At 49.2% G+C, this 24,299-nt stretch overlaps 1 protein-coding gene across 8 annotated transcripts in view; it reads left to right on the top strand.

Annotated features, from left to right (window-relative positions):
• RREB1 (ras responsive element binding protein 1) overlaps nucleotides 1–24,299 on the top strand; it is a 177,281-nt gene that overhangs the window by 44,058 nt on the left and 108,924 nt on the right. For 2 of the 8 annotated variants that reach the window (XM_064597208.1, XM_045866408.3), the window contains exon 1: nucleotides 2,756–3,030. The exons of 1 other annotated variant lie outside the window; for it this stretch is intronic. The gene's annotated coding sequence lies outside the window, so the exon portion shown is untranslated. Of the gene's footprint in view, nucleotides 1–2,754; nucleotides 3,035–3,351; nucleotides 3,717–4,086; nucleotides 4,512–24,299 lie in introns of those variants that run through there. 5 more of the 8 variants (XM_045866412.3, XM_064597204.1, XM_045866413.3 and 2 more) reach the window with 5 other exon arrangements.

Here is a 24,299-nt window from a genome sequence, read left to right as displayed (position 1 = left end):
TGTACCTAGAAGTGGAATGGCTGGATCATATGGCAACGCTATGTTTAGCATTCTCAGGAACTGCCAAACTGTTTTTAAAAGTGGCTGCACTATTTTACATTCCCACTGGCAATGTATGAGGGTTTCAATGTCTCCACATCCTTGTCAATACTTGTTAGTATTTGTCTTTTTGATTCTCGCCATCCTGAGTGGGTGTGGAGAGGCATTTCTCTCTGGTTTAGATAGCATGACTCTTTTAACCTATTAGATGTCCAATAAATATTTGTCAGATAAATGATATTTATATTGAGTATGAACAAACAGAACTTTGAACAACTCATTTGACTCCCAAGCTCACTAATTAGCTAGAAAAGATGAACACAGAGCCCTGTATCATTAGAATTCAATTTTTATTTATTTATTTTTTTAAAGTAGGACTCCATGCCCTACGTGGGGCTTGAACTCATGACCCTGAGATCAGGAGTCACATGCTCTACCGACTGAGCCAGCCAGCCAGGCACCCCTAGAATTCAGTTTTTTAAAAGTTACTTCTAAACGGTTTTCTCTCTTTTTAGTTGCCAGTATTATCTGGATGACATTATAAAGGTGGTGATTTGTCATGAAAATTCATGTAGCTTTGCAAGTTTCAGTGTATTTTACAGAATAAGCTAAAATTACAAGCAGAATTCCAACTCTGATGTTGTTCTTATTCCAAACCTACCACTTGCCGGGGAGACCAGGAATGGCTGATAATTCTTGAATCTCGAGGCAAGGCAACTAAATAAACTAGCATTCCCTACCTGGCCCTTCTTTTGCCTTCTGCCTGGACCACGTTACGACTCAGAAGCTCCAGCCACCAATTCTGCGGTGAGCATGTGAACTATTACTCCTGCTTAGAGACCTGCCCATTCCCTCCTCCGGCAGGCCTGCCTTCACAAAAGCACTTGATAATACACTTGGGGACATGGGGTGGGAGTAGCGGGGAGGCATAGGAAAATGCAAGTGCTTAAGTTTCTCTGACTAGTTTTCCTCAGTAAACAGTCAGCCCTGGGAAACGTAACAGGTTCTGAAAACTTAATGTTGATGATTCTGGACGTCAGAGAAATAAGCAGCTGAATCGGTTCCCTCTTGGGCAGTGGTTTGGCTTACTTATCTCCCGTCAGAGGTAATGGTCCAACTGCGTTTGCTTGGTTCTATAAAGTTCTGTCTTGGCCAGAATCCATTAATTTCATCCATACCTACATAGACACTTCTTTCCTATCTGTAGCCCTGAAAACCGGAGTGCCACTGGTCCTGTGGCACAAATTAGAGGGCCGTGATTGCACTTACAACTTTGTAGGGCAAAGTTGGTGTGGTAGAGCCAGGGTCAAAGGTCATAGTAGAGAGTAGCCAGCTTTCTGTACCTGCAACATCATCTTACTAACTCCTCTCCAACGCTTAATTCTACTGCAGTGTTCTCTACAAGTATTTAGGAGGCACATTTATCCTCAGAAACTGGGGGAGTGGGGTGGTGTTTATTTTCCAAAACCACAATCATCCCCTGTCTGTCTAAAGATGTTTCCAAAGGCCCCTCGCCGAACCCTGGTAGGAAAAGTATTAACAGTGGGAAACATGTCAGCTGCTTGTTGGAGGAAGAGCAGTCCGGGCCTGGTTTCTCTGGGGCTCCGTGATAACTTGGGCCGCCTAAGCCACGCCGAAGCTGGTGGCAGCCGCCTTGGGGATGGAGAACAGGCATCTCCAAGGAGGGCCCCTGCGTTTCAGAGTTGAAACAGGAGCCCTCTGAAAGAAAGAGATATTGCGTGTGGCTTCCCTGGTGCCTCGGAGGGCGACGTGGATGACACAGCATCAGCAGTGCCGTCGCGGGGTGGGGACACAGGGGCGGTAGGAGCCTGTGCCATCCTCAGCCCCTTGGGGGCGAGGCAGCCCCCGCTTAAGCATCAGTTGTGGAGTGTGGGGAAGGGAAGGTGACAAAAGGCGAGTGAGCTTTGAATTTGTTGGACGGAGAGCACGCTCCCTCCCGGGCGGCAGCCCCAGGGCTAGAAGGACCGGGCCCTGGGAGAGAAACAGCCCTAAGTTGGGGGCGGGGTGAAGCGCTGGTTCCTTAATCTTCTGCCCCATCATCTACTCGCCCCACCTGGATGCAGAGCGAGGACCGCGTGGAGAGGGAACGGAGCGGGTGGGGCTCACCCTCCCGTTTGCCTCCGAGACCGAGCGGGGCGGTGCCGGGCCAGGGAACCCGACCCCCACGCCCCGGCCTCCGGGGCGCCCCTCTCGCGCCTCCCGGGCATCGCTGCCTCTCAGTCTCCTCCGTTAAAATAGTGAAACAAACCCTGGAGTGAAGTGATGGAAAGCCGGGGGCGGGGAGTTGCCCGCAAGTGAGGGGCTGGAGGGGAGGGGGCGCGGTGGTCCAAGAGGGTGGCCGGCCGGCGAGCGCTGGGCTGATCGCGATCGCGCTCAGCTGCGGCGGCCGAGACCCTTCCCCTGGGGCGGCCCGGCCCTCCCCTGGCCCGGGGCGCCTGCGGAGGGCGTGGGGGCAAACCTGGGGCTGCGGTGGGGGTGGGGTGGGGGCCTCCACCTCCATCCATCCCGGGATGGAAACTGCGGTCGCCCAGCTAAAATCGGGGCGGGGGCGGCGGTGGGGACCCGCGGGTACCGCGGGCCCCCCCACTCCCCAGCCCGAGCCGCCGCCGCCGCCGCCGCTCAGTAACACGTCCCCAGGAGACTCGCAGGAGCAACACGTGATGTGTCTACTTATCAGGGTGAGAGGGGGAGAGCGAGTCTCCGAGCGTGCGGGCGAGGAAGCGGGGCGGGGGGCCGAGGCGGGGGCCGGGACGACGGCTGGGGCGCCGGGGTCGCCAGCTCCTCGCCCACCTCCCTCCCTGTGGGAGAAGAGGAGGAGGGGAAGTGACTGCGGAGTTGATGAACTTTGCACATCCAGAAACGCCATTTTGATTCCTTTTCCGGAACAAGTTTGCATCTCTCCTCTTTCTCTCCCTGAAGCCCACCGGTGCCCACTGCATCATGCCTGGGAGCCAAGAGCCCTGCCGGGCCGTAAGTACGCGCCCGGGGTTCCGGCTCCCGGTACTCGGGTGGCAGCGAGATGTCTAGGGCTGAGCGGGAGCGACCTTTTAAAGAACTTTTGGGGATGGGGAGGGTGAAGTGTGCAGAGCGCGTTGTACTTTTTAAACTCGGCGTTTCCCGGAGCCGAGGACCCGAGCGCCCCACGCCGCGCTACGTGCGCTCGGGGCGGTGGGGCCGGCCGGGGATGAGCTGGGCAGCCCTCTCCCCTCGGGCTGCGCGCCGGGCCGCTCCTCCTCCTCCTCCTCCCCTCCTCCCCCTCCTCCTCCTCCTCCTCCTCCCCTTCCTCCGCTCCTTTTCCCCTTCCCGAGCTGCCGGCTCTGCCAACCAGCTCCCAGCGCGAGCCGCCGCGGCCGCCGCAGCGCCCCGCCGCCAGGACCTGATGCGCATCCATATTAGCCGTCCGAGCGCAGGAATCCGGCCCGACCCGCGCCGCCGCGCCCGCCGCGGAATTTATTTTTAACCAGCACCGCCGGGACTCGGATGGTGCGCGCACCGCCGGCCAGAAACATCTTCCCAGCGCTGCTCTCCATCTTCCGCCCTCTCTCCCCCGACATCCTCCCCCCCCATGTGGGAGGGGAAACTTTTCTCCTACATACTTTCGAGTCCCTCTCGGGCCGAGAAGCGCGGAGATGACGGCGCCCGCCCGCCGCCGCAAGGTACCGGGGGTGCCCGCCTGGGGTGCTCGCTCGGGGGTGCCCGCTCGGGGCTGCGCGGTGGGAGCATCCGCCGCGCCCTGCTCCGCGGACTTTGATCCTCCCCGGCGGACGGCGCCGGCCGGGAGGGGGCCGCGGGCAACGCTGCGCCCTCCCCGTTCCCGGCTCCAGGCTAGGGGTCACGCCGACCACCGCCCCCGGGTGACCGGGGGAGGAGGGGGCCGGAGCCGTGTCCGCGCGTATTGTTCCCTTGCCCTTCCGTAGGCGGTGTACGTGTTTTCGTGGGAGCCAGCGGTGTGGAGCGGAGCCTGCATCGCGGGGGGGGGGGGGGACCTCGGCACCCGGCGCCGTCACGAGCACAGGAAGGAGGCCGGGAGCATCCGAGGCGGGGCCGGCCGCCGGGCCCGCTTCGCCGCCCAGCTGTGGAGCGCGCTCGGAAACTTTTGTCCGCCGCCCGCTGGACCAATTTTTCCCGAGTTCTGGGGCTTCCCTTCCTCCTCCCATCCCGGCTCGCAGCGCGGAGCCGGGGCCCGGGTGGGGGGGGGAGGGCCGGCGTCGAGGGGCAGGGGACCCAGTGCGCCCCCCCCCAACCCGGCCTCGGGCCCGGCCCCCGGCGCCCCCTCCCCACTCGCGGTCTCTTAGGAAACTGCGACCTTAATGGTTGCTAAGGAGCAGGGGAGGTCCTTCCCGTCGCCGGCCCCCTCCCTGGGAAGCGGCGTGTTTTCTGGAAGGGGCCGAGGGTCGCGTCGAGGATGTGGTGACTCGCTCCCCGGCCGCTCGCGGGGCCGGGCCAGGCGCGTGAGTGCGGGACGCGGTGGCGGAGCCCACTTCTCTGCGGGGCCACTTTCTTTTTCGGGCGGGCGGGGGGGGGGGCGGGGGCGGCCCCGGGCAGAGGAGGGGCGCAGGGGACACGAGGACCCGGGGGTCGCGGGGACCGGCCAGCGGGCGGGCCGGTTGACAGGCGCCGCGTGCAGCTCGCGTCCAGCGTCCGCGGTGCATCCGTGATGGGTTATAAAAGAGGAGGAAAGTATTTCTCCTTGCTCAGCAGATTTGCCCTCCCTCGCTCCTTACTGGTTAGAAGATAGAACGTGAGCCCAGATCCGGACGAGCAGTTCACATTCCATTACGAAATTCTACACGGCTTCAGAGCCAGCAGCAGCACTCATTCGGGGCACTTTGGAGTTTTTTCTTCTTCTTTTTTTGGGGGATGGTGGTGGTGGTGGTGGTGCCGAGAGATAGCAGGGTGAATAAAAAATACAACTTTTTTTGGTACGCTGAGAAACCTGTCTGAGGGTTTTCATCAGTAGGAAAATTAAGCCTCGTGCTTGTTTTAGAGTTTAGATTTAAGCCTAGCCTTTTAAAAAGTCACTGGAAATAAAGTTTGTCTGTTGGATAGGGATGCTGGAAATAGCGAGGTATTTCGGTCTCGAAGAGGAGACTTGAGATGATTTCTGCAAAGGCTGAGTTGCTAATGTGCATCCCATATTTTTGAGGTCTTTTTTTCTTTTAGACATGAAGTGGTCTGTGCATGCGCATGAGTGTGTTCTGAAATAAGTTTAGTTTTAGTGGAAGGTGGAGAAAAGGGAACTGCAGAGCAGAGAATGGTTTTTGTTAGTTTTAGGGTTGTTGTTGGTTTTTTTCCTTCTTCTCCCCATAGCCCTTAAAAGCATCCTCTAGACCTGGTGCTTCTTCGGGTAGGCAGGTACGGTTCTAAGACACAGTGTAACCCGGAAGTCTAAGTTAGAGGCTGGAGTCCTGGCAGAAACTTTTTTCCCCCCCTTTTCTTAAACATTTAGTTGTGTGCTTCCTTCAAGAGTCACACAGAACTTTTGAAGAAATGGGTTCGAAATTAGTCTTCCCAAAAATTCATGCAACGGTGAGCCACTAATGTTAGGGGTTTTTTGTTGTTGTTGTTGTTTGTTTGTTTGTTTGTGTTTTACCTCTGCATTTTGGAGGGACCTTTCTGGGTACCCGCCGATGGATCCTGCTTTGATGTGTTTTGAGCTTTGGTTACACTGATGAATTAAACATTTGAATGTCTTTTATCAAGTTTTAAATGTGTGAAAAAACACCTTCTCTTCCACCCACCCCCACTTTTACAAAAGAAAGGGAGAGCCCTTTGATTTGGTTATTTGTTTAGCTTGTGCTCCATTTTAGATTGTTAATGAACTTGCACTGTTTTACCATTCTTAAAAATACTGCTAAGCAGGTTGCATTTTGGGATGTTTTGTTTTTAAAGGATTTGCTGGTTATATGGTACTTGCTGCTGATGCACATCATTCTCTGGGGTTTTCTAGATGACTACTTAGTTTCTCATCAGAAATTCAGAGCCTCGGCCCTTATGGCAGACGAGTGTTTGTTCTGTGATGGGGAAGATGGGTCTGACTCAGCACAGGTGGTGCATCCATTCCTAACTATTTACATCATCCAACAAGTGACCTTTTGATTGAAGGGTCTTTTATTTTAGATATCTTCAGGCAGACTCCTGAGATCTTATTTGCATCCAACCCAGGTATAGAATGTTGAAGAAGGAAAACAAACCTCCCCTGTCAGTGGGCATCTGATGGAGTTGTTTATTGGTTTATCTGCTGTCTCGTCAGGCAGCAGCTAGTTGCCATGATGTGGCTTGCATTTTTACTCTTCAATTTTAAACTGCTGTGTTGATCTACTTCCTAAGGTCAGTTTGGGAATCTTTGCTTGCTGTCTTTATGCTCAGTTGTTAACATCATTTATTACCTTCAGCAAAGGAAAATTCCTGGTTAATGATGTTTAAAAAATTCTACCCTTTTAGGGTTTTGTATGATATAATTAATATAAATTTAACTTCTACAAAAATTGGTTAAACGTGCTCACTAGAAACAGTCAGAAGTGAATCCTTTTGATGTTTCTATTCATTATCCTTCTGAAAAGTAGGTGGTGCTTAAAAGGTCATAGGATAAGGGTTGCTAAGCAGCTAAACAGAAGGATGCTAAAATTAACCGAGGCATTTTTGAAAGGGAGTCCTTCCCTGTTTTACATTATTTACTAGATTTAATTAATTTCTGAATCCTCCATGTCCTCTGACCTAGGAAGGTAGGCTGTTAAGTTTGTTTTGTTTTTGTTATCATATTTAAATAATCTGTCTCTCTTTTGTAAGTGTCTTTTAATTGAAGTTCATGCTCTCTGACCAACTCTGGTGTCAGATGGCAGATCCTCTGGGCGGACTTCTTGTCTGATACCCATGTGTTCAGGTTAAACCTCCCCTTCCTGAGGATATACGTGCGCAACATCACCTTAGTTCATTTATTCATAGCGGATTGTTTAGTTTGTTTTGGAAAATCTAGCTCATCCACAAAGTGATGTCTTCCATTACTCTTTATTAAACAGATTTGCATTCAAAAGATAGAAATGTAATATAGTATCAGTAGAAAGTATGCAATATAGTCCCTCCTGATAACAGGACAATCGTCGTCTTCCCCCTTGCCTGAGATTAGATTAGGCTTTGATAGGACTCCACCTCCCCATCTTAAGTTTACTCAGCCCAGTTTTTCATACCTTTTTGAAATTAATTGTATTAGATTTGGAGTATCTTTGGAAGGGTGACCAAATGTAAAATAAATAAATAAATAAATAAATAAATAAATAAATAAATAAATAAAAAAAGTGTGATTTACCTACCATTTCTGCTGTGAGTAGGTGTAAGGATCTTGAAGTTGTACAGTGAGATAAAATGGTTGCAGTCTCAATTAACTAAAGCCATGGTTGGGAAGCATCATCTCTTGGTTGAAAGGCAAGCCTGCTCAGTCAGAGGTTTCCCCGTCTCAGAGTTGCTTCTGTACATCTGACCTACTGAACAAGCAAAGTTGAGTAACATTTTTTTATATCCAAATATAATTAAGAGACTGGGTGGGTTCTTTGGGAGGGGGCAGGGTGCATGAGTTCTCATTCTCGCTTTCTCTCTCAGACTTAGTGATTTTGCGTAGAAAGAGGCAGGGCCCTCTTCAAAAAGCAGGGGTCAGATTGTGATTTCCACGCCCCGGGGGGCCTCCCCATAAATCAGAGGTAAAAGGTGTACCATATGAAACACAGAGGGAGGCACACGATGTGCTTTCTGAAATGCATCACTTATTTTTAATTTCCCCACTCCCATAGAAGGCAGAATAGAGAGGAAAACCATCTGCTGCGTTTTCACCACAACTGAGGTAGCAGAACAAGGAAGGTGGCGGGGCGGGGGGGCAGTCAGGGAGACAGACTTTTTACGTGGGCTGCCCTGTGGGACAGTGCCGCCGACTGTGGCGGTCTCGGGGTCTCTGGTCACCTTCGGGGTGTTCTCCGTTTGCTTGAAGGGAAGCCAATGTGGAGTAGAGCCAGAGACTGCTCCCTGTGGGTTGGTGGAGACCAAGGGAAGCCTGGGAGGAGGGCTCAAGGAGCTGTTCTTTCAGTTCCTGGTGCATCTTGTTTCTGATGGTACTCCAGGGTACAGGGGAGCCCGTCGGCCCATCAGTGAAGGTGGTGGCCTGTTGAATAGGTGCTTCAGACAAAAGAAGTGGGAGAAGGTGGAGATGTTTGCTCAGTGTGATTCAAGCAAGTAATGCTAAGAGAATTTGAAAGCCTCTGTAAAGTCCCCAAGACTGGGGAGACTGGGTGCTTCCTGCCCTTGCAGGATTCACCTGAGGCCTTTCAGACTCCCTGAGGGCGGGTGGTCCTGATAAGGTAGAGACAACCCAGGGCACACCCCCCCACCCCCATTTCTTTGTCCGCCGGCCAGACTGCAGCGAAAAAGTCTCAGTGGGGGTAATTAGATAAAGCTTTTAAATGGCTCTATTTGTTTTTCCCCTGGCTTGCTTAGTATCTCTTTTTTCCCCCCTTTTTCAGAGGCCAGTGGGGTCGGATGGTCCAAAGAATGTTTGAGGCTTAGTGGCCTAATGAGTTTTAAAATTTCAGCTTTCATGAGCGTGTACCTTTGGCAAAGTCTTCACCCTGCTTTTGTGAAGGCCTTGAACAGAGACTGGATTTTATCCTCAGAGCAAGAGAAACAGCGAGGGTTAGGCGGGTATATGAACCCATTTTATAACTGTGCCAATTTCCACTCTGGCTGGTAATAAGCCTATTCCCAGTCTAGCTCCATACGACACCTACTTTTTAAAGTCCGCTTAGCCTCAGAACACTGAGCATTAAATATGTGCCTGTCTGTGTGTTTTAAATGAGACCAGATCCTTTTCACAATAATTCTGTGTTGAATTTGAAGGTGTAAGGCAATTAAAAAGCAACTTTTTAGCCTTTGGCATATCTCTGTTGATGAATGTGATTATACGCACTTTTTTTTTTTTTCCCAGTAGGTTTTCTACCTTCTGGAATTGTTGTAAGGATAATAAATGTTCCAGAAACTCCAAATCTATATATGGAAGAAAGTGGTATATTTTGAGCTCAGGAAGCTTTGTGGGTATCCACTCTGGATTTCCTTTCCAGAATTGTGCACAACTCCAGGACTTCAGGCAAAATTCGCCTAGGGGTTTATGTTCCACTTGAGGAAATGCAGCACTTTCTTTGCTTTGGGTGCCGAGAGACAAACAGAACGAGTCAATTTTTCTTAATGAAGTTCACTTCGGGGTGGATTTTAAGGACAAGGCACGTCCTCGTAAGCTTTGGACTCCCCCTTTAAAGCATGGTTCTCAGAGTTGGCGGTTTGCCCCCAGGGGCATTTGGCAATGTCTGGAGACATTTTTGATTGCCCTGCTTGGGGGGGGCGGGGAGGGGTGCTACAGGCCTCCAGTAGGGAGAGGCCCGGGATGCTGCTACCCATCCCACAGTGCACCGGCTGGCCTCACAACAAAGAATTACCCGGTCCAGAATGTCAGTAGGTGGAGGTTGACAAAGCCTGCTTTAAAGGTACAGTAGTCGTGGCCTGTGTCCTGTAATGCAAGTAGCCTGGGTGTACTCCGTGGATTGCACGTGATCTCTTTGCAGATCTGAAATTTCATAAAGCAAGTGAGCTCCCATTACATGCCTGTAAGATACCATGGTTGGCACATTCAGGGCTTCACAGAAAATTCAGGGTTGGGGCAAACATTAAGTGGCGTTAAATATATTTAAAAACCCCATAGTAAATAAAAGTTCTAGAACTCATCTGCTCCTAAAACAAACCAGATTCGTTGGCACCGGGAAGCTGTTCCGAGTCACTTCTTCAGTTATTGGGAAACTCGCTCTGGTGCTGTCATCTGCCAGTTCTCCCTCATGTTTTAAGTTATGTGGAGTGTATCTCTCCCCCCCCACCCCAAGTGTTTGAATTAGCCTTTACTCGCTTGACAGTCCATGTTTTTGCACTTGTAAGTGCAAAAGAAGTCTCCCCTTTGTTTTGTTTTGTCAAGTTTCTGCAAAATTCTTACATAACTATCCACCCTTTTTACAGGGCAGCGTTTGGGAACCGGTCTTCTGTCCATACATCTCCTCTTGAGGGATGGCTGGCAGGGATGGGGAGGGAACGTGCGGGAAGACATAGCGGTTACTTTTATGTTCTCAGGACTCCTGGATCTCACATACGTGAAAAGGTAGTTGATTTAAAGAAACAGAACGTGGTGTATGAACTTGAAACTGAATTTCCTCAGGCCCAGAAAGGTCTAGGATAGGGACAGGAGTGATCTTGAAGTCATAGCTGCCACTTACCTTACCCTTGTTCTGTGTCCCCCGTCCTCCTCCTCCCCCCCCCCCAGGCCTGTGTCACAGGGGCAGGAGGTGAGGAGCTGAGAAGGAGGCAGGAAGAGAGGGAGAGTGAATGCCAGAAAGGGAAGGGCTGACTGCCCCTGGGATGGCCTGGGCTCCCACTGACCTTAGATAAACACGTGGCTCTCGAAGGTAGCTTTTTTTTTTTTACATCCTAAACCTGTGGGTAGACAGTAAGCATCTGTGCACATCTGTTTGTGCTGCTTTTGCTCAGGGACCTGCTCTGAAGCCACCTTGGCCATCCTGTCCCGAGTAACAGGAGCCGTGGATTCTAGTGCTTTTCTGCCCTCTCCTCTAGCCTATAATCCGGCAGCTCCCTGCCCTCTCTCTCCATTTACAGCTTTTCCCAAGCCCGGACCTTTTGTCACCCAGCTCTCCTGCAGGTGCCCCAGAGGTAACTTGTAGAAATAAAAGTCCCCTCCCTCCCTTCTAGAAGGTGGTCTGAAATGCACCGACCACCCAGTCTTCTGGCCAGGAAGCGCTTTGCCATCCTTGCTTGTGTCTGTCTCAGTCCTGAAGTTCAGTGAGCAGACCCTCCCGGAGACTTCTCTCCAGTGGGACTCTGGTATTGGCTCCGCAAGACCCCTGACCTCAGGTCCTCATCATGTCGCAAACACCTCCTCAGTTAGCTTCCCGCCACCCATGTTTCCCTGTTCCAGCTCATCCTCCACTCTGCTCAGAAATTCAAGCTGTGCATGGTGTTTGCCTGGTGAAAAACATCTCTTGGCTCCCCGTTGTCTACAGGAAGAAATCCAAACTCCTCAGCTTGGCACCCGAGGACCTTCATCATCAGCCTCCAGACTGTCTTACTAGTTTCAGCTCCTGCCACTTCTCTGCGTCACTGATGCACTAAATGGTTTCTGACCGTCTCTGTGTTCGCTTGTGTTCACTCGGGCTTTCCCCATCCGCTTATAGCGAACAGGGTGTCTTGGATCTTCTTTTGAGACCACTCTTAGAAGCCACCTCTTGCAGGGAGAATCGGCTTCTCCATCCAGAGTAACTCTTACCCCCGTCTGTCCAGTCTGTCGTAATTTACCTGTTGACATGTTTTCCCCACCTCAGGAACAGGGAGGGACTTTGACTCTTATTTTTCCGCCTTCTGTACCTAGCTCAAGAATTGCATAGTAGGTCACTTGGATCCATTTTCTAATACAAAAGCAAGAGTTTTTGGAGAAGTGCAGCCTGTTTTTGGAGAAGAACACATATAATTTGGTAGCTAAGTCCTAAATAATCAGTACAGATTGAGAGAAAACAAAAGTAAACTTGAGTTTTTAGCACACCCATCACGCAGAGACTTGGTGTTAAGTGCACGCTGGTGGAAAAGAATTTCGAATTACAGAAATTTTAAAATAAAACTTTGCTCAGCTTAATTTACTCGAAATTAAAGAGAAAAAAAATCGTTGTTAATGCCTGATTGCACTAAAAGCTGTCTCACTGGGGCCCTTACTAATTATAACCACTTTTCATGGCTCTCGGTTTGAAGTTTATATTAAATAGGAGAGATGGGCACACAGATCAAAGACCAAAATCATTTCAGAGCTCCAACGTGTGGGCCCATTTTCTCTGCTTAGTTAGATTTTTGTTTCATTAGTGGTATGAGTTAATAGGAGTGTTGGTCTGTGTATAATTTAACTTTTCTTTTTTCCGTTACTCCTTGGATTTAAAACAAAATACCAAACCAGAAACCTACAGAGCACAGATCTTGCTTTATTTGTGTGTGTGTGTGTGCGTGCAATATCTGTACTTGATAGAAGTTGATTATAGATCATACCTACAGAGAGAATCATTTCACTGTTTTAGGGGAGCTAAGATACTCCAACTGTTTTAGGGGAGCTTCCTTTATTATTAAAAAAATCATTTCACTGTTTACAGTGGAAGCTAAGACTCTCCCACTGTTTTAGGGGAGCTTCCTTTATTATTTAAAAAAAAAAAGAAAAACCCACTTCTGAATACACCAAATCATCTCAAATTGTTTAAGTTTCTTTTAAAAGCGGTATGTATAGCTTCAGAAATAGGGGAGATACCAGAAAGATAGGGTCACAGAGAGAAGTGTTTTGCTTATGGACCCTTTTGTACCTAAAAAAATTTCTTAGAACTGCATAGTGGAAGGTCTTGGTATCCTTTATACAAGATGAAATCCTAGCTGATTAAAAATATATTCCTACCTTTAAATAGTCCTGTTGTGCTTACCTGATAACTAGAGTTTAGGCTCAGATCTAGCAGATACACTCAGATCTAATAGTCTAACTCTGTTGTATTTCTGAGGAGGCTTATATATTTTCCTTTCTACTGTGGAAAACAGATTTCTTAAAAGTCATTTCTCTTCCACTTTAGGGCTTTTAATTGTTGTTTTGAGGGATAATTATATAAAACTGTTTAGTGAACATCTCAAACAGGCTTCCCATGACTTGGTTAGTTAATCCTGTGTTGGGTTAAACTGTTCTTCTTAAAATTTTAAACTGAGTATAATTTAAAAGAGGCTTACCTTGTACATCTCTAAACTTTGTATTTAAATCATAAAAATAAGGTTTCTGAGAACTATTTGTTGTTCAAGAACTCATTAAGCTTCACAAGCCCCTTTTCCTAAAATATTATGTTGGAGTCAATATCAGACCCCATCTGCTTTCAGAAAACAGTTTTTCACTCCCACATTTGCCAACTGCATATTCTTAATTTTTTTTTTTACATTTACAGATCTTTATTTGATTTTTATTTAGTATTTGAATATATGCTATGTGAAGGCTGCAATAAACACCAAGAGTGCTAGTAGGAGAAAGAGACAGTTGCTAGCTTCATGGAGATTGAAAAACACCCGAATGGTGTTTTCACCATTGTGAAATGGTGGTCAAGTACAGTGGTTGAATGTGAATTCAACCACTAAGTCATGTACTTCGGTGCCAAGTGCTAACAGTGGAGTGTAGAACAGGAACATACAAAGTTTAGCCGCTGTGTGTCGGGAGGAGGATAAAGGATACTGGGAGGCAGGTCAAGGAAGGCATCCCGTGGAGCTCATATATGAAGGATGGTGGAGGGAAGGAAAGTGTGTTGGAGAACAGCTTATATAAAGGCCCTGAGGTTGGAGGGGAAGGGGGTGTGTGCCCACTGAATCGAGAGACACACGAGAGACACGCAGCGTGTGTGTGTGTGTGTATGTGTGTGTAGGAAAAAAAGACACAGAAGAAATGAATGACCGCCCAGTGAGGTAGGTAGGGGGCTTCAGCACATTGTTTGCAGCCCACAGGTATTTGGGATTTGTCTTAGGAACTTAAAGGGTGTTAGGCCAAGGAATGGCACGATGAGATTTGCATTTTCAAAGATTATTCCTGCTCAGAGTGGAGAATAGACTAGACGACAAGGAAACTACTATTTTGCCTTCCATTTGCAAGATCCCGTAGAAGCCTTTTTTTCCCAAAATTTTGAAAACCAGCGGTAGCTTGGATATGGTGGCCGTAGAGGTGGGGAGCCTGGAAGGCTTTGATAGAGATCTAAGTGGCCGGAAGGATGGGCTCCTGGGTGGGGTAGCATGGCAAGGGAGAGGGAGAGATGGCTTCCAGGTCTCTGGCTTTTGTAGTGGGCGAGTGGGGGTGCCTTTCGCTGAGATTAGCATGCTGGATAAAAGCAAGGTTTGTAAACACGGTATGTCCCCTGTTCCTTAAAGAGGGATTTTTATGGTCTTTAATACTTGCAGCATCTTCTTTACTTGTACTGTTTTAATTGGTAAAACATACACGCCTGGCCTGGCAAAAAGCATGAAAAGTACAACCATGTTAAAAAAAAAAAAAAAAAAGGTGAGAAAAGAAACAGACGACTAGCTTCCTCCTTCCCTCCTCTTCCTTCTTTCCTTTTAATTTCCTGATACCAAAAGGAGATGGCAGATTTTCTTGTAGATGGCCTGAGCTTCTGAATGCTTTTCAGATGAGATCTACAACGAAATCTTGAGCGCATTTAAGTTTCTGCTTGGTTTAGTGATGCTTGATGTGTTTGACTTGTGAGCGTGAGGCTCGGGGTGCGAACCAAGGTAGGACTCTCAAAACTGCCCGAGCCTTTGACTTAGGAGTGTCAGGACTCCTTCACGACCGGATTTTCCAATGTATTTCTTCGTTTCTCAGGGGTCACCTGACGCCCTGCGTGTCTCAGAACTCCATCAGCATTTTGCTGGACCGGTAAGCTGGGAAAACAAAGTTCATTCAGTAAACAAAGTTTGCTGCTGTATCTACTGTGCGCTGGGCTTTACGCTAGATCTGTGGGTGTCAAAGGAAAGGATTTAATCCCTGCCACAAGGAATGGAGCTTGTCCCCACTGAGCGATTGTCTAGCCTGTATTTGAACACCTCTGACGATGGCAGCCTTGCTCCCCGCCCCCGAGGCAGACCTTGGGTTTTTACTGCGTTAATTAACTTTTTTTTAATTCTCAACGCAAACAGATCTTTGTGGAACAAGATAGAAAGTGACGTGTTTTCCACTGAGTTGGTAAAAACTAGAAACCAGAGTGCAGGCACGCTGCCTCTTATGGTCTCACCCTCAGAGCTGCGTCCCTGAGTGCCACCCTCACTTACTTTCTCCTGTGCTGGAAAGTCCTGCTTCCTGAGGGGGGTGCTATATGCATCACCTACCTTCACAGCCATCCCCTTGTGTGTGAGCTAGGACCCCATCCCTGAAGGTGATCTCGCAAGAAAGCATTAGCAATGCTCCCAAATTGGGGTAATGCTTTCTCTGACGTTATACAAATGACTCATCAGAGCCTCAGGTGAGCCCTGGCGTGTCCCAAAGATGCTTCTCTTTTATGGTATTTATCCTGACCAAGGTAGCCCTAACATCCCATGGGGCCCCCGATAGTGCTGTTGTTCGCCCACGGTGAGATCAGCATGATTTTCCATCCAGGAGCTTGGGTGTTTCAGCATCACTGAGACCATCAGTCCCATTAGAACAGACACCACACTTTATCCCAGCCCTGTATTTGATAAGATGAAGCAGTTAGGGTTTTTTAAAAAAAAAAAAAGGAAAGAAAAAAGAAACTCCACAAAGACCTTGCCCTGTTTCACTTCTTTCTAATTGACATAGCTTGGTCAGGAGATGCTGAAAACTTTAAAACCTGGGTGTAAGCATGTTTTTTTGAAAATTGGCATCTTTAGGTACTATGCAAACAACTCAGTCTTCCAGCCTCACGGTGAGGTGTGGATTTGGGGGTCTCACAAGAAGTTTGTTGCAAATACAGCTTACTAGATAGTGGCCTTGTGATGGATATCCAAAATAGCTGTCAGTAGTATATCCAGTGGCCGATAATCTGGTGACAAACACACATAATCTCACTTTTGGATAACCCTTCCGTAACTGCAGACAGTGGTGACCACGCACACTATCTCTTGGGCAATTTATTTTTCTCCAAACAGTTGTGTATTTGCATCCAGCTGCCCCTCGTGGAAGGGCTCGGTGGTGTTAGGTTCCCTAGGTGTTGGGGTGTTGGAATGTCCCCTATGTGGCCACCTTCTGGCTATATTAGACCATCTGCTGTGTTAAGATTAAGTGGATGAAAGTTTAATATATTTTATGTAAAGCTCCTGAAGAGGTTAGTGAAACAAGTTAACAAAGAGATACATGCTTTGGCATTTTAATGAGCTTTCTTGAGAGAGTTTCACACCGCTAGAAGGAAGGCCAGGCCGTGGGATGTTCTCCAGGCTGTCTGTGACCTGCCCCCTCGTTGTGAAGGCAGGGCCATTGTTGTCTTGGGAAGAATGTGGCATTGGGATAGGTGCTGCACGGAAGTGGTCACTCTGCCTTGGAGGTGGGTGAGTCCCAGGCGCACGTGGTCGCTTCATGGCAGTAAGCACCCTAAGCACCGAGAACCCGGGTGGTTACACCTCTTCTCATTTTCATTGTTGTTCTTGTTTCCTTTTCTGAGCGGTGCTTGATGTTGACATGGGTGATGATCATGGCGTGTGGGTTGAAGCTTGCTTTTTATCAGTCCACCGGAGAGGAGAGAGTATGTGGTCACGATCCATGCTGTGGTATCCTCAAGAAAAAGCATGGGGGTGGGTTGTATATGTCTGGGGGAGGGAGTGTGGTCAAATCATTATATTTGGAGAATGTGATCAGAGCAGCCCGGCGCTTTGGGTCATTGTCATCTTGATAGTCCCTGGAAGTTTGGAAGCCCTCCTAGCTGGCGATCCCTGGGGGGTCTGCTAGTAACTCATGTCTCTCCAGAAAGCTGCATGCAGAGCAGTGCACCCTTAGACAGCAGGAACTGGGATGTGGTCATTCATAGTACAGAGGAGTCTACCTAGGGTGCATTTAAATAAGTTCAGCAGACCGCATTTGGGTTTAGAGACCACCTTTGGTGAGAAACATCACTAGTCAGGGCCCTGCCTGTGTTTGCTTTAAATCAGCTAAACCAGAAGTTAAGTCTTTCAGTTTCTCTTCTGCCCTTGCTAGACTTAATCGATGACTCCAATCTGATAACAAAAATCTCAAGTCCTTCCACTGTAATTTTCACCCTTTTTTGATGGTTAGGCTTTCCATGTGGGAGAACACTCAGCGTGGGTACCCGGAGCCGCAATGACAACAGCTAACCTTTATTGAGCATGTACAGTAACTGTTATCCTCAATTCTTGACACGGATCGTCTCATTCATGCCTCACAAAGACTCTTTAACCTGATGATGTAGGTCAGTTACCCTCATTTTCAGAGGAGGAAATGGAGACCCAGAGGGGCCACCAGCTAGTGGGGATCAAACTGGGCAGCCTGAGTCCAGAACCCACGCTTATAGCCACTGCTCAGCAGCCTCCCATGATGACAAAATATATTCATCAAGTAAATATCCCCTGAAACCTGCCGTGTGCAGAGCCCTTTGGTGCCTGTCGAGGGAAGCGTGTGTAAGAACAGGCACGCGACAGCGTTGCTGGCTTCTGGGAATAGCAGGTTATCCAGCGTTTGACAAGATGAGTTTGATAGACCATGACTTCGGTGGAAGATCAGGAGGGGAGATGTGTGATTGCTGGAGTGAGAGGCTTGCAGAGGTGGTGTTGGTTCACAGATCAGCTAGAGGGAAGTGGCTGTCCCCAGAGCCTCGGGCCAGCACTGTAGCAAAGACCCAGGGGTGAAGCCCTGAACAGACCTTTCTGGAAGGTAAAATTTCCCCCAGATCTCCAGCAGAGAGGTTCCAGTGGATCGGAGGTTGTCCTTCACATGGTAAGGGATGCCCCCAAAATGAAAGAGTCCCGGGCTTGGACTTGCGGCTTCGGCTGGTGCTCCGTGTAGTGGATCGTGGGGTGCGTGCCTGTCTCTCAGGCTCTTTCTTGTGGACACCCACTTTCAACCTCACTGAAAGTTCTGGGGCTCTGCTTCAAGGTAAGAGTAGTATGTGGGCCACTTTGGAAGAGCCTGGAAACCGTCAGCTCTATAATCAGTTGTGTTCCTTTGGGTTTTTATTTCAAGGGCCGATGCCTTGAAAACAGGTCCCTTGTTGTTTTATGTTATAATGGGTTGTCATTTAATATATAAATTCAGTATTTTGCCTCAAGGTGTTGGGGTTCAGGACCAGTGACCTAAGAGGCCTGGGGATCTGTGGTAGCTAGTGAAGTGGGTGCGGCAATTGATCTAATTATTGACCTGATCCTAAAATTTGTCCATATTGAAGGGAGGTAGCCATTGGGAGGTATCGTTCTTTTGTTGCTTTGCTTTTTAAGCAGCGGGAGCCCTGTGGACTGGAGAGCAGTGATAGAAGGATGTTCTGTCTCCCTTTGGATGTTTTTGGGATGGAGGTCACCATTGTGCATTGATCCTGCCCTTTTTGGGGGGTGCCTGAGCACGTTATGGGAACAGGCAGATCTTGAATTGCAATGAGCACTTGATGGTTTGTTTCCTGTTTCCGGTGGGTCTGTGGAGAAGGATTGTTTTGAAATTGGTAACAAATAGGAAATTTCAGCCTTGTGTGCCACCAGCTCAGTTATAACCAAGCTATCTTCTGTTTACTGCTACCATCCTCATCATCCTCCTCATTTTGCCCGTGGTAATTTGAGTTCCAGGAGAAGAGTAGTGACAAGAACTCTGGATTGGGAGACCAGCATTCTGTGCTCCTTTTCTCCTCTGTAGGATACCACCATCAGCTTCCCCGCCTCGGGAATGGGAATCCCTTCTGGGACACTTTCCCCGGGTACTAGGCTCCGGGGGTGCAAGGATGAGTAAAACACGCCCTTACACTCACCAGTGCATCCCAGCCGGCAGGGGCCCCGGGGCAGGCAGAGCACCCGGGAGTGGGAAGTGGTGGGGGAAAGAGGAAGTGATGTCTTCAGATGTGAAGTGCTGGCCATGCGGAGAACCAAGGGGGTTGGGGGGAGGGACTGACTTCTAGGCAGAAGAACTATGTTCAGTCCCAGCCCCCCAGAGTACAGAAGGACAGGGTTTCTTTGGAGCAGGGGTAGGGCAGGAAGTGGAGCGTGGCTGGAGGAGAGGGTTGGGGGTGTTGAGCTGAGTTAGGCATGAGACAGGTGTTGAGATGGGATTTCTGGAAAAATAGACGGGCTAGGGTGTGTGGGCAGTGGTAGCCATCACATGCTTCGAAGTGGGGCCATGATGTGAGCGGCTTGTCTTAGAGAAAGTAGACTGCTAACCCTTTAGAAAGGGGCAGTGGAGGGCGCCTGGGTGGCTCAGTTGGTTAAGCGACTGCCTTCGGCTCAGGTCATGGTCCTGGAGTCCCGGGATCGAGTCCCGCATCGGGCTCCCTGCTCGGCAGGGAGTCTGCTTCTCCCTCTGACCCTCCTCCCTCTCATGCTCTCTGTCTCTCATTCTCTCTCTCACAAATAATAAAATCTTAAAAAAAAAAAAAAATTAAAAAAAAAGGGGGCAGTGGAGGAGACATGTCCTGCAAAGTGCAGAATGAACTTGGAATTTGGTGCTGCATTTAATAGAATAATTTATCCCCGCCCCCATCCCCTCTCACCCCCCGTGAGATTTTTCTGCCCAGGGTGTGGTGCGGGCTGCCCTCTGAAGGCTGAAATGATCGGAGAGTGGTGGGATCCCTGTTTCAGCAGATAGAACCCAGGCCAGCGATGTGTCAACTCCCTCAGTTGTGTTTTACTCACAGGTGCTTATTTAAGCTTATCAGGTAGCGGAATTAGACCCTGGGAGTCAGAGGGGACTATTTAGGCTATAACTATAATCACCAGTTTGTTGGCTGGGAGTGAATGGGCTGGGAGAGGGAGCAGGCTGAGGGCTAGCTACTGTGCAGTCCCAGATGACCTGGGGGTGAAGGTTTTGGGGGCTGAGAGCTGCTGTTGGAAACTGTTCCTAAGGAGAAAGCCGCCTAAGCAGGGTGTGCTAGTGGATCCTGCTCACGGGAGCATATGCACTCACACGGCTCTGCCCCTCCTGCTCCCCGCCCCCTGCCCAGATTCCAGCCCCCTGTCTGAGGATGATGTAGCCAGGACGGGGAATCCTGGATGCCCAGGGCTTAACAACCCCCAACCCCGTGTGCGTGCACGCGCGCGCGCGTGTGTGTAGGAAGTCAGATAGCAGGCCCCAAAGACCATCAGTGGTTTATTCACTGTAGTAAGGACACGATATTGCCTTTACTCGTAGGTTTCAAAGTCTTCCGCCCTCCCGGGAGGACATGTATGTGGCTTGATACATTCCAAAGCCAGTACTCCTGGACTGAGGGAGTTAAGAGGGCTGAGAAAAATGTGGGGAGGCCCCCTCGATTCGGGAGATGGGACACAGCACAGACCTTAACATTAATAATTTCTGTCACCTAAAACTGATTTTCTAGGTCACGATGATGTGAGCTGTGGGCCACCTCCTGTGTTTGGTTTTGTTTCTGAACTTGTTCTCTCATTTGCACTAGATGTGAGCTGGAGGACGTGGAGTCCTGGTCCACTCTAGTGGGGCTTTGGGAGATCAGCAGGGGAACGGAGTGGGAGGCACCTTCCTCCTGCTGGTGTGACAGTCAGAGTGCTGGTTCGGGAGGGAGTGCCCTTGGGTCAGCCCTGAGCCTTGTGGTCGCGTGCCTTCCTCCATGGATGAGGAGGAGGTAGTATTCCCCTCTTTTTAGGGACAGGACGCTGAGGCCTAGTGGTGCTCCTGTTTCTGAGGTCATGCGGCTAGTGTCAGACTGCTGGGAAGCTTTCTGTCCTGGCCCGTCTCCACCGTCTTAAGGGACATGCTTTTGTTACGCAAAATCGCATTACACCTTGGTACCCAGAGAGCTCCTAGCCAGCATTTCTGAACCTTGATTTGATTCATTTGTCTTGATTGCTGAACAGTTTGCTTGGATTTGAGCGGAACAGGATATTTGAACGCCTCAAAATTTGCCTGAAATAGCCCTAATTGAGCCAACTCCCTGCGTGTAGGGCACTGGGTTGAGGCATGGTGGAGCATGGTGGTTCTTGCCTTTGGTTTACACTGTGAAAGGAATTCGCACTGCAGTGCGAGTACCCGTGGAAAGCTGAAGGCCAACAGCAGAAGCCAAAGTGTGGGCTGAGGTCCAGGCAGGAAAGGGCAGGTGGGGTTTGGAGTTTCGGGTGATAATTTGGGGTTGAGGACCACGTACTGGAAGATGGTAGAGTTGCAGGGCTATCTGGGGTGGGGTGGGGTGGGGCAGGGCAGAATTGGAGCTTTCCTTCCGTGTGGGGGAGGGAGTCCTAAGGTTTTGAGCAGAGAAATGACAGGTTGGACTGGACTTTGGAGACATCCTCAGAAGGGGGAGTGTGGCCGTGTCTGTGCGTTGGGTGGCTCTGTGGCTCGCTTCACGGTTCCCTTGTGGCCTGAGGCAGAGAGTGCATCCCATGTCAGCTGGTGCAGGCTGCCAAGCGGTGCACAGGATCTCTGCAGTGCCCACAGCCACTGGCGTGATGTCTACACACGGGGAGGCTTTATTTTGACAGCCATAGATTTGTGTAAAAGCTGAATCACATATTCTGGCTTAATATTTGACTTCCAAGGTACCAACTCCAGATGGGCTGCCCTCAGGAGGGTGATGGGTAGAAGGAAGGGTGCCCAGGGCAGCAGGAGACCTGGTTTGTTAGAAGGGTTCGCTTCAGATTCCTCCGGTCTACTCTGTCCCTCTTGAGGGCTTGTTCGCTGAAATTCTGTATCATCTTTATAATGTTGGCATATTGGTTTACTGAAGGTGGGGCCGGGAGGCTCTCTTGGCACATGGGTGTCCCGAGCTGTGGTGTGTGGACACCTGGCCCAGAGCACTGTGAACACCTGTGTGCCTGTGGCCCCCGGGACCTGAGCCAGTCTGCCAACCCCACCCCGCCAACCCGGTTTTCCAGTCTGTGGCCGTCTTCCGTGGTTCCTGGTGACAGAGGGAAGGTGGTGTTGTCTGAGAGGGATGCTCTCACCTGCCCTGACTCGGGGGAGAAAAGGCGGTCTGGATGGAGCAGCTTTACTGAGGACTCCCCCATACCATTTTTACCCTTCCCGGCCAAGCTGCCAAGTCTAAAGCCCTTTCCAGCTTTTCCTTTGCTCTTCGGCCCTCGGGTGAGGCTGGAGGTGCCTGAAAGAGAGGCCGCCGGGAGCCAGGGCCTGCGTCAGCCACACACGCCAGATGCCACCCCCGTGACGCAGATTCGGTGGAGCTGTCCCTGTCCCAGCCCCCCCCCCCCCCCCCAGGACACACTCTGCACTGGTGTTCGGAGCAAAGCGCTCCTCCTGGCTCCCACCTGGATGTGGCCTCCCCTTTGAGCTCTGGCCATGGGGATGCCATTCTTGCCCCCTTCCCATTCGTGTCCCTAGTCATTTTGAAGAAGCAGATACGTACTGTCATCCTGTGCTGCCAGTGGGGTAACTGGTTTTCATGCATCGTCTCCATAGTCCTCACAACGGCCGCACCACGCTGGTGTCTTTATTCACAGCTTGCAGGTTCAGAAGATGGGGTTTGAGGAGAGGGTCCTGATCATACCAGGTACCCGTGGTATACAGGACACTCTGCGCTCCCCAGCTTTTGGTGCTTGGTCTCATTTAATCTGTGTGTTGACCTTGTGAGGTCATTGTTGTCTCCATTTTACAGATGGGGAAGTTGAGGCTGAGAGCATTTAAATCACTTGCCTGGGGTCACTCCAGCCCTAAGTGACAGATTTAGAATTTGAGCCCCGGCCAGTGTCCTCCAGTACACGTGCTCTTAATCTTTGCTCTTCTGTATTTAAGTAGAAATTCCTCCTTTGGGGCCAACTTAAAGCTGATCGCGTCTTTTGGATTTGTTTTCTAACACTCTGCATTTCTAAAAGGGAAAGAGAGGGAGCTAATGTGTATCACGTACCCCACTAGAGTTTTAGGCACATAGGTTGTGTTTTCCTTATACTAGAGTCTAAGCTCCACGAGGGTTTTTTGGTCCTTTTTATCCGTTTTCTCCATCCATGATGCCAAGCACCAACCACAGTGCCGCGCAGGTCTGGGTGCTCAGTCAGTACTCCGTGAATGAATGAATGAACCAGGCAGGGGTTCTGTTAGCATATTCTGGGGAGGGGGGCAGTGAGGCAGAGTTATGTGACTTGCCCCTAGGCACACACCACAGTTAAGAACAACTTTTGCTCTTCGCACCACAGATCTTTTGTTTTTTTAACAGATCTTTTTTACACATGTAAAATTTAGGGAGTAATCAGATCTGTGTCACGGGATCGTAGGGCATGATATGAAACACTATAAATACTTACCCAGTATCTGGCACAGAGTAAATATGGGATGAGTGGCTTTGCATTTGCTGTGTTTCCGGTCGCTCTTCTGCATATGGCTTCATCTGGGGCAGGGTTGCTCTGCACATCAGCAAAGCTGAAAATTTGCTAGCCCCTGAAACTTTTAATTTTATTAATCGAATGTTCCTATCTCTGCTGTACTCTCTGTGAAGCCATAACAAGTAGAAAAATTGGTGAAATCAGTTTAAAATCTACCCCAGGCAAGGGGCTATGACTAGCAAGAGTTGATTCAATTATATTGGTGTCTGCTTTGTTTCCAGTCAGAATGTCGTACTGGATGGAAGGGGCCTGAGGGGTCATTGTCCAGTTATTTCCCTTGCACCCCCTTAATTTACAGGTGAGGAACCTGAGGCCTGGAGAGATACAGGGGCAGGGCTGGGGGAAACTCGGGCTTGCGTGTTAGGTTCTTTACAACGTCAGCAACCCCGCCAGGTCTGGACTCCCAGAGATTTGTCCTCGGTGGGATTGTCTGAACGCTTATGTGGGAGCCGCCATTACTCCTGCTAAAGATGTTAGTGAGTAGATTGATCAAGAGCCAGTGACTGAGAATCACAGTACTATGTAAACATTTCTCATTTATAAAATGTTTGTATTTACTGTAAATAATATGAGGGAGTGTAAAGAACATAAAACCTCCTGGCATCCTGTCACTCAGATTGCAAAGGAAATATTCCTAAATCTTAAGAAATTGGTTTTCCCCATTAGATTTGTGTTATTTTGTTGCCCATTTAACTCCTACTCACCATAGAAACGTCTACATGAACAAAAAGGAGGAAAAATCTAGTAAAGTGCAAAGGAAAGGAAAGTAAAATTATTTATTTTCCTGAGTTAGAAATAACTTTAGTATATGTCCTTCTAGATGGCTGATGTGGATGCATACACATACCATAAAAATGGGATTCATTACATTTGTGGACAGTAAGAAGCCCAGTTTTGCACATGCCTTTATACCACCAATCTATTAAAGATTTAATGTGATATGATCAGTATTTGCTGATGTATTAAATATCCTTTGACATGAAAATCACATTATTCTGATGTGGCATAATTTGGTGGGAGGGCCAAAGGCTAATGTTTTCATTATTTAGCATTCCCTGGGCATTCACCTTGTGGAAGGAGGGACGGTTATCTTCCTAGGTTAAATGAAACCAATCTAGGATTAAAAATTTTTACTGTAAATTAATCAGAAATTGATTTATTCT

The sequence above is a fragment of the Mirounga angustirostris genome, unplaced genomic scaffold (genome assembly GCF_029215605.1).
Source record: "Mirounga angustirostris isolate CCGP_5_RB_7025 unplaced genomic scaffold, mMirAng1.0.hap1 SCAF_8, whole genome shotgun sequence".
NCBI classification, from domain to species: domain Eukaryota; kingdom Metazoa; phylum Chordata; class Mammalia; order Carnivora; family Phocidae; genus Mirounga; species Mirounga angustirostris.
The sequence above is the reverse complement of the archived record's forward strand: the minus strand, read 5'-3'. Positions and strand labels throughout refer to the sequence as shown.